Consider the following 10215-nt stretch of genomic DNA (forward strand, 5'->3'; position numbering starts at 1 on the left):
GTAAATATAAATTATATCCTTTATATTAGCAATAGTGCATTTTTAAATATTCTTAATTTACATTTATATTTAATATCATTATAAATATGCATATCATATAACAATTATAGATGTGTGTGTACCTTAAGATATTCCTCTCCCCAACAGGTTTTAATAATTTCGCATCCTGGTATTAGCATATCCCAATCTCATTAAATTTCAAGCCATTGTCTGGCAACACTGAGGATGAAAAGTAAGATTTTCAATATCTCAATAAATTTAATCTGATCCAGTATCAAGTTACAGAAACTATGGTGAAAATCTTCCTCGAGGAATTCTGTAGCGGGTCCGATTTGAAGAAGTTGTTCTCGGCACTGTCCCATGTCTGCATCCCAGTCAGAAGAGTGATGTGCCTCGGAAAAAGAACAGAAAAAAAGCAATTAGTAATATCCATTAAATGCAATGCTATTCACATAATGAAAACTATTAAAGATCACGGCCGCGGTGGCTCAGATGGCGGCCCCTGTGGCGGAGTGGTTAGCACATCGCGCTACGACGCCAGGGGTCCCGGGTTCGATTCCCGGCTCGGCCATGGATGTTTGTGATTGTCTGTCCTGAAAAGTCTTGAAATTGAAATATGAATGAAATGATATGAGTGAATGAAGTGTGATGGGGGAAGCTTCCGCATAGGGGCTTTCCTTAAAAAAAAAAAAAAAAAAAAAAAAAAAATGACGGTAACACGTCTGACTACCATGCTAAAGGTTCCGGGTTCGATCCCCGGCCGGTTCAAATCCGGGAACTTTTCTAACGATGGAAGCGGCCCCGGCGCCCACCCAGCGTCGAATAACGTGGGTACCTGGGGGAAACCCTGGGGGGTAAAGGCGGTCAGGGGCGTGATGCTGATCACATCACCCCACTCACGACCGGATCAAGAAAGTGTGGGGCGTTACCCCCACACCCCCTATACACCTTCATGGCGTGGTGCTATGCACAGGGGAACACTTTACCTTTTTACTAAAGATCACACTAACTGCAGTGTTGGACAGGTCACTTTTATTACACCAGCCTGCATGGGTTTGGATGACTCGCAGATGACTGTTGTCTCTGAATAATTTCAGCATGCTGATTCCAAAAATGAAATCCATTTTTACCCATCACGTCTAGTTTTTTCAGAAAACAGCAATATATTAACTGCTTTAATTTCACAATAAGATGTGTAGTTCCATCTTTCCTCAATAGATGGCTCCCTTTAGATGATGGTAAAATATTTGTCTTCTGTAATACAAATCCTTCAATGTTGAACTATAAATCACATGAAATAGTAAGCATTTAATCCACCTTATATCTTCGCAAGACACATTGACAAGAAAATTGTAAACTTTGATTACGTAAGTTCCATTTTTGAAATCCCTCATAAATATTTTCTTCACAAATTTTCCATACCTCATAATATGGTGGGTTGATTGAACTTAATGACGTGGAGAAAATTCCTGACATGATGGGAAGAAATTTATGTCATATCCGTCATCAGCATTCAAATCACTTCCAGAATCATCTATTGACTTGTAAATAACCGAAATTTCCTTTGTTGAAATTTATTTTATTGCGTTCTGTAATAGGCGTAATGGAATGGCGAATATGAGAATTTTGATTGTGAAATTGTGGAAAATCCTTACGTGATGGGAAAATATGAGTGTAATTTCCTTGATCAGCATTCAAAATATTTACAGAATCACTTATTGATTTGAAATCATCCGCTTTTCTTTTTCCAAAAATGCAGTTCTGTGTTATCCTGTGTTTCTCTTTAGTTTTAGAACTTTGTTCTTTCTGGTGATTCGCTCCTCCATCAGAATACATTCAGTGGTCTGTTCTTATTTGTATTTTTCTAATAAAACATAGGTTCTTTGGTACCATGGTTTGACTTTAGATGTCAGCTATTAGACAAGTTTTCAGTTAGCCGAATTTTTGTGATCAATACTACACCTATTTAACAAAAAAACATAACCAAGTTATTTTATATCACAATTGGAATGAAAGAAAATACAATTCAGCATATTTGATTCAGCATTCAACATAAAATATTTTTTTCTGTAAAAACTTATAATTTTAACGCAAGGTTTTCCCATATACATAACAGATAATATCCCACTTCCCCCCCAAAACACATTGCACGTTTATTACTAATCAGTTATTATTATAATGTAAATACCTTTAAGGAGAAAGTTCTGCTTGGTATCTGCTTTTTGTTTGACGGAATCCTGCCATTTTTTTGTCAATATATGGCAACTAATTATTTTTAAGTAAACTACATATCTAATACACAACGACATACAAATATACAATTTTTGTAACAGAATTTTTTATCTGTATAATACCTGAAAATTTAATTTTCCAAATATATTATTGGATGTTGCGAGAGTATCAATTCGAAGTATACTTACACCCATCTCTGGTGAGTTCCTGTTTAAACCTGTTGAATAAAAACGTAAGGTTAATTGCGTTGTAATCGAGTTCTGGTTTCCTAATCCGAAGCAATACCTATTTTTGATAAGGTGAGAAGGGGGTCCCATTCGCATCTTACCTCAAAGAAACGGAAAGTGCGGTTGGCATTCATACGAGGGGAAAGGGGACACGTGCACGCTACTGGAGCAGAGCTATAACCTAAATAAATAATCGCGGAGAATGTGAAGAAGAGCACATTGATGTTCAAAAAATCTATGGAATGAAATTGGTTACTGTAAATGCGATGTTGCCGCACTTCCTTCCATTTTAAGTAAGGTGGCTGAAACAAGAAACACGGAGCCTCCACCGGGATCAAACCCGGGAACCCTTGATTACAAGGCAACAAACTTAACTAGCAGGCTATCGGAAGAGGCTCACACTTTTTTTTAATTTGTCCTGAAAATAAATGGTGTTAAGTATACACTAGTTATTCTTATAATAACCTGATGCACCAGCACGTACTTTTTCCTGGTGCATACTCACGTATAGTAAGTTACCAGATGACAGAGCGGGGAGGAAGCCTGTGTACCTTTCAACTGGTTAGGTTGATATTTCTTCTTGCGTAATAATGATAGGAACGTTGCATTTGCCAGCTACGTTTTCGTCTTTTGTTCTATTTTGCAACTTGTTACATCGCTCTTATTCATCTTTGGATGAGGATGCAGGATGCACTGATGAATTAGATAATGGGACAAACACGATGACCCGTCCATACTTTAACAAGGGTTTGAAGTTCCACACAGAAATGGAAACCCATGAAGTTTAATTTTTCTCTATAAATGCATTAATTTATACAACTCTGAGTGTAATTGTTATTTTCGTGGTTTGTCGCCGATCGGAACTTCTCATCCGATGCATTTTTTAAAAGCATCAAATGAAAACGAAGTGTTAAGATGAACCTAGCGAAATACTGCAATGCTTCTCTGTACTTTATTCGAAATTTCATACAGTCCATTGCTACATTAGTTCATACAATTCACCTGCGTTTCATGGATTTTTCGGTTAATCTTATTCACATTTAATCTTGTTTTTGTTAATTTGTTGTTCGAGATATGAAAAAAAAGTTCTCTAAAATAGCAAGTTAAAAATGACCAATATTTAATACGTTATTCTTGTAACGAACCTGACTGTTTGCTTAATATTTGTTGAGATATTAAGATTTTTAAATGTTTGTTATTTCAAATTATGTGCAAGATGTCACAGACAACTTTAGTGAGATTGGTACAGTTGTAGTTGGAATTTGTATTCATTTCGGTTCTTGCTATACCGATACTCGAAGATAATAATTAAGTACAGAAACTTTCGTGTATTTGCGTTTGTTTTGTCCAACGTTATATCTAGGCATTAGTGTTTAGTGATTGTGATTTAATATGCTATAGAATTGTTCTTCACGTGTCTTCAGAAAAGCAAAGAAACGTAAGTAAATCTGTACATTGCTTGTAGGCCCACATACGATAAGAAATATATGTGATTATGAAATAAATGTATAAGTGGTTATAAAACTGCGGTTAACTTTGGAAACCATGTTGTGTTTCTTGTTACCCAGTAAGCCTTATTGAATTTAAGAGAGTCTCATGTTCCCGACACAAGGGGCAGCGGACTAACTTTGTAACGACTGGTGTCCAACTGGAGGACGTTGCATTCTACATTCCATAAAATGAAACCTTTTTTTAAACCCCTGGATTGGCTAATTAAAATCTTCCACTGGAAGATAATAAGAACCTACTTCTAAACGCCCATGCCACAAGAACGATTTCCAGCACTGGTAATATTATCCACAGAGAATATCGCCTCAACTCAGGACTATTCAGAAGTCATGAGTGAAATCAATAAATATCATTTTCATCAGTAAGCTTTATTATTATAATTTCATTTTATATATTTTTGTATGTGTGCCTGAAGATTTTGTATCAATATATATAGAGAGTTCAAAGTTTAAAAAAACAAATAAGGTCCTTATGTTCTAATCTCACCCAGGGCCTCGCGATATGTTACTACTTCAATGGTCCTAAGCAAATACCTCGGAAATGACTATGTATTAAACAGTAAGGAGGAAGCGCGATCTAATGGGACAAATTGCTGTAACATAATGCAGTAAGGTTAGGCTAATTAACACTTTGGACGGATCTAGATTAATAATGCTCAAAATCTATTGTGCAATTCATTCGTTTTTGTTGGGACATTTCAGTTTTCTTTATTATTTACCTTGTAAAGATGTCGCTTGAAGACAAAACTTCTCTTTTCCGTGTTGTCTCAGTTGATTCAAATGGCATGTTCGGTATTCCATGACAAAAAAGTAGAATTATCATTTTTATTATGTTTTTGTGTATTGTTGATTATTGTGATAATTGTTTATCGAACACTTAATAAAACTGACGGAGGACCATGATGTTTTAACTACAACTCTGATATTTGTACTGTAGAAAAGGTTCAACCACTCGAATGCGAGACATGCATGATGAATATCATCTTGCAATTACAAATGAATAAAACACTTAACTTTCCACTATGTATTGTCTTGACACACAAACTACACTAATACGTACATGATATGATCTCACACACACTGATGATTGCAGCTAGAATGTATACTTTTCAGAATCATTGACGAAAACTGTTCATAATGCTCACTGGTGCTCGTATTGCACTCTCACTCCCTCTGGGCTGATTCCCGCGACTGACTCTCTCAGCTGGCGAGCAATGTTGCCAACCGGCAGAATTAGTGTCTAACATTAGTCGCAACATATTAACTGATACAACTTATCGCTTGTGTGATTGTAATTCCATAGCAACAACACTATGAACATTGGCATATTGACAATTTAAAAAGTCAAATTAGTGATTACTAAGTATTTCCACCAGTTAAGAAAGATTAAAAGCATATAACTATTTATGTCAGTGGTTCCCAAACTGTGGTACACGTACCCTGACACGGTCGTGCCAGGTTCAACCATAGTATATTAATAGTCATAAGAATATATTTATATCAATACAAATTGAGAATGAGCAACATGAGACAGTATATTGGTATACGCGTGATACCTCCAAGGGCACGGGAAAACATTAAGATTTGCAGTAAATAGAAAAAAAAAAAACAGAACTTATGTTTTAACATATGAATTCAGAATCTATTTATCTTGATTATTCAATTTAAAAAGAACCAAAGTTATACATCATAACGAAACTCACAAAATAAAATCACAGTAACAGCACAATCTTTCTCTCATGCACTTGCATTAATCTCGTAACTCCCAGCAACAAGATTAATATCTGTCAGGCGGGATGGTGTACTTCAACAGTGTGTTTGTAAGTCCGGGAAGGACATGTCAATCGCCCCCTCCACTGAGAAACAAAATCGACGACGACTCGTGGAAGCACTCACAGTCTAGGAGATTTTAGATTCAACCTTCTAAAAGTATCTTCCTCATGTCTGCAGAACAATTAAAAATCTTCAGATTGTCGAAATTTACCTTGCACACTTCCTTGCGAGTTTTTGTGTCCAATAACACTGCCGTGTTGAATTTCACTTGGGTAGCTATGAACGGTCCTGTCTACAAATACAACAACTTGGAAATGGTCCGGTTAACAGCTGAGCTTGGATGATGACTTCTTAGCAGCACCAGGTCCTCCTCCTTCAACTGCAAAGCATGGAACTTCTGCTTCAGTTTCCGCCTCTGCACAGCATATAGTTCCCTTAACTGCACTTGAACAACCTTACTCTGAAAAAAATACATGAAGATTAAAGTTTTTATATATTTCTTAGCATATTATGTGTTTCACATTTTTATTTTTGCAACTAATCATAAAGATTGTAAATATAGGAACACCCAATAAAATAATGAACATAGGATTCTAATGTTTATTTGCTTACCATCCTTCCACATACAGCTCGAATGCTATTTTGCTCTATATCAGATACACACCTTCAACATTTCAAAAACGCCCCACCAATCAGGAAGCCAAAAAAATCCACAAACCCACTATTCAGAGAAAACCTATGGTGAGGGTACACTTCGCAACATCTTATTTGACCGCTCTGAAAAATTTCAAAGTCCGGAATTCGTAAATTTGGCAGCATAGCGCTTCAGAGCCAACTAAGAGTAGACAACTTTGCAACATTTCTTCTTCCTGAATGAAAACGCTCGTGATTTTTTTTCATTCTTTCACATTCCATAAAGTAAAGATACCCTAAAGCAGTAATAAAATATATCTGTAGACAAAAAAAAAATGTTAAGTAGAAATACGAATGTTGAAAATATTTCAAGATTCTTCGTTCTGAATTTGAAAATATGAAAATGTATGTGCATTGTGAAACACTGAAAAGGTTCTCATCCACCTGGAAAGAATTGCGGTCACATTTGAATGCAAGAAGGCAAATTTATGATGATTTTATGCGAAATGTTTAGTAAAGATACCTTGCAGAACACCAAACGATTCTGCAAAGTGTGTCTTTCCTTGGTTCTTGGCGAAAAATGGTTCGAAACTCCGGCACAATGTTGCTTCAATTTAGATTAACGTGTTTAGAAAAAAAAAAAGTGCCACACACGTAAATTTGCCGTTGCGTAGAAACGAATTTTCGTTTCGTCTCCCTCTCTCTTAGCATCATGTGTTCTACCCTGCTCGATAACCTTCGCTATTGTTGCCACATTGTCATTCCATTCCTGGACACACTCGCGCAAAGATCATTGAAAACAATTGAATAGTGCTCCAGCTCGCGGTTCCCACCGTTCGGTAGGGACGCTAATGTGGCAATATAGCACGGCGTAGTGCTTGCTTCTTTTATGCAGTGCATGTTCATTGGCTAGCTAGTAACTAGTGTTGCCAACTGTAATAATGAAGCACTATTTCTGTCACGGAAGGGGAAAAGGCAGGTAAAGTGGCGGTGAGTTTTGTTGGATTGGAAGCACCATATTTTTATTTTATACTAAGTATTTGACCGGTTTGACGTTGTGTGCGTGTATTGCGTGTGTGTATGTAAAAGTTTGTGTTTGCTAATGAACGTTAAATTCCATAATGCCTCCAGTTCTGTCGAAGTTGAAATCAAAAACCTTGCATAGCCAAGCTCGGGAAATTCTAAGCAACGTGCACGAGTTCATGAAGGAGGAAGCCAGTCATGGTGTTAGCATCCCAATAAAGCATTTTGGCAAGAGAGCAGCGAACAGCAGCAACAAATTGTTCATATTTCATAATTTTCATTTCAACTCTGCCTCCGGTACGTGTTCTTGTAGAAATTGCATAGAGGAGGCTGTCATTTTTGCTGCTTAATGCGATACATATTGTTTTCTGTGTTAAAATTGCCATGCTTTGATGGGTGACCAAGTTCATAGCAGGGCCGGCGGAAGGGGAGAGCGAACCGTCCCATCGCCCAGAGCGGCAAAATTTGAAGAGAAGAAAAAAATAAGCCTATTGAAAACTGTGATCGAGCGAGATATTCTTTTGTGCTTAATAGTATTGAAATAGCATAAGAAGTCTCATTATTTATTTTATATTTTGATGTTTTAGTTAGGAATATATTGATTTTCAATTTTCCGTTGCTGCGTAATGACCGGGGGGGGGGGGGGGTCGAAATAGAGCGGCATCTGCCGCCACCTCCCAGGGAGGCAAAATGACTAGCGCCGGCCCTGGTTCATAACAAAAGAAAAAGCCGCGCAGCTTATCTTCTAGTGGCAGTATATGTACTTGTTATTGTTGTGGAAGCCGGCATCCTTTGTAAATGTACAACAAAGGCAACCGACTGTCGCCGATCTCAGAGAGGAAATAATAATACTGCTTCAGGAGGAGTGTTATGGTGCAATTGTAGCGGTTTAACACGTTGGCATGTTATTATCTGCCGTTGCAGTTCCATACCAGTGTATGCGGGTTTTGGGAGTGAAAAGGTAGAACGCCACCAGTGCATTAATGCAATGAAAAATAATATATATATTTTTTTATTTTGTTTGAAATCACTCAAATAAGGAATCGTATGAGGAAGTCTTCTTTGCAGCAATTTTGGTAATTTTACTTATGTGTTAGTTCATATTTTGCGAATTTTTAGTCCATATGTATGTAGCTACATACAAAGCCACTTGTTAGTACATATTAATCCTAGTCCTGGTATAATGCATGACGTTTAAAACTCAACGTTAGATAGACCTGAATTCTCTAATTTTATTGTTGTACGTAACAGCTGTGCATCGGCGCACTGCAGCGATTTTTCTATCTGCTCCATTAGCAACACTGCTTCTTTAGTTGTTTCGCGCATCGCACGGCAGAATTATCTGCGCTGGACTCTAGCAATCTTCTGGAGTAGTTGGTTAGATGATAGCACTTTCTCTTTTTTTTCTGTTTTCGTCAAGATCGAAACATCGTAGGTTCAAATCCCACCGTTTCCTTATTATTTTTTCCTTTTTATTTACCGAGTACGAAGTGTTCTATTAACGTAATATAATATTGTATGATATTACTGTAAATATTTATACGATGCATGCTCAGTGGCGGCGATTGGGTTTCAAAACTGATGGGGCAAAGTGGGGGGCGGGGGAGGGCAAGGACAGTTTCTTTCCCTTGGTAGATAATGTTTAGCATAGTGTTGGGTCATCTGCGCCTCCACACTCCATAATCGTCGCCACTGTGCATGCCTCAAGTAATGCTTCTACTAATGTTATTAATGTTTCAGTGATTGGCAGGATTTTAGGAAATACTTTTCCTTTAATTCAGCTGTTATAAGTTAACACATATTAAGAACTTACATGTCAACTTTCTCCATCCGGAAATGCTGCACATAAATCGCATAAATATCAACGGAAATATCCAAGAAACGTAGATAAGCATTCTCGTCCAAAGCCGTTTACTTCCCGAAAAAGATTTTGCAAAGAAGTAGGTTTGAACCCATGACCTTCCATTCCATAAGCAAACGAACCCCCTACACCACACGGTTCACGTTATTTTATGCACTCGGTTCGGATCTCTCACTTTAAACTGTAGGTCCAGTCCCGATTAGCCGTACTATGCATAAAGTTGACTTAAAACACAAAATCAACCAATTCATCTCCTTTCAGAGTGGACCTTCTATGATACTGTAGTCGGCCAGCATCTGAAAATACAATTCTGCTTCGCGTATATCAGAGTGTAATTGCATTTAATATTGTGACTAATTTTACTTTAAAAGTACAGATTAAAGCGATAATAGTGTCCAGAAAAAGAACCTCAAAGTAGATCTTCACACAAAGTATTTTAATCCATTGCCAAACATTTCAGTTAAGAATAATATTATGCTTTTCCATTGACCGTATTTTCGATTCATGGTGAATTTGCTAAAAGGACCATGTCAAGAAATCTAAATATGTAAGTTTTACTAGTAAATGCATTTAAAATGTGCACGAAACAACAGGCGAGGAGAAAAATAAACCTCAAAAAATAAGTAAAAAATGCAACAAAAACTGTTAAGAATACTGACAAATAAACTAAAAGCCAAAAAAGGCCGAAAAATGCAAAAAAAAAAAATGTAAAATAGAAAGTGTTTTCCGGCTCTAACTGAAGGGAAACGGACATGATATCAGGTTTAACATTGTTTTTAAGGGCCAGAAAAAAAGTTGATTTTTCATCAACTTCCGGACCCTAATTAGTAATTATGACCATTGAAAATGTTGGAGGTAGCTTACTTAAGATTTTCTTGCTGAGGGATCGTATCGTCCCATATCTCCACTTCATAATATAGAAAAACATCAAGTTCATATTTCGAAAATGACTTGGAGT

Source organism: Lepisma saccharinum, chromosome 21 (assembly GCF_977018435.1).
Source record: "Lepisma saccharinum chromosome 21, izLepSacc3.1, whole genome shotgun sequence".
NCBI classification, from domain to species: Eukaryota; Metazoa; Arthropoda; class Insecta; order Zygentoma; family Lepismatidae; genus Lepisma; species Lepisma saccharinum.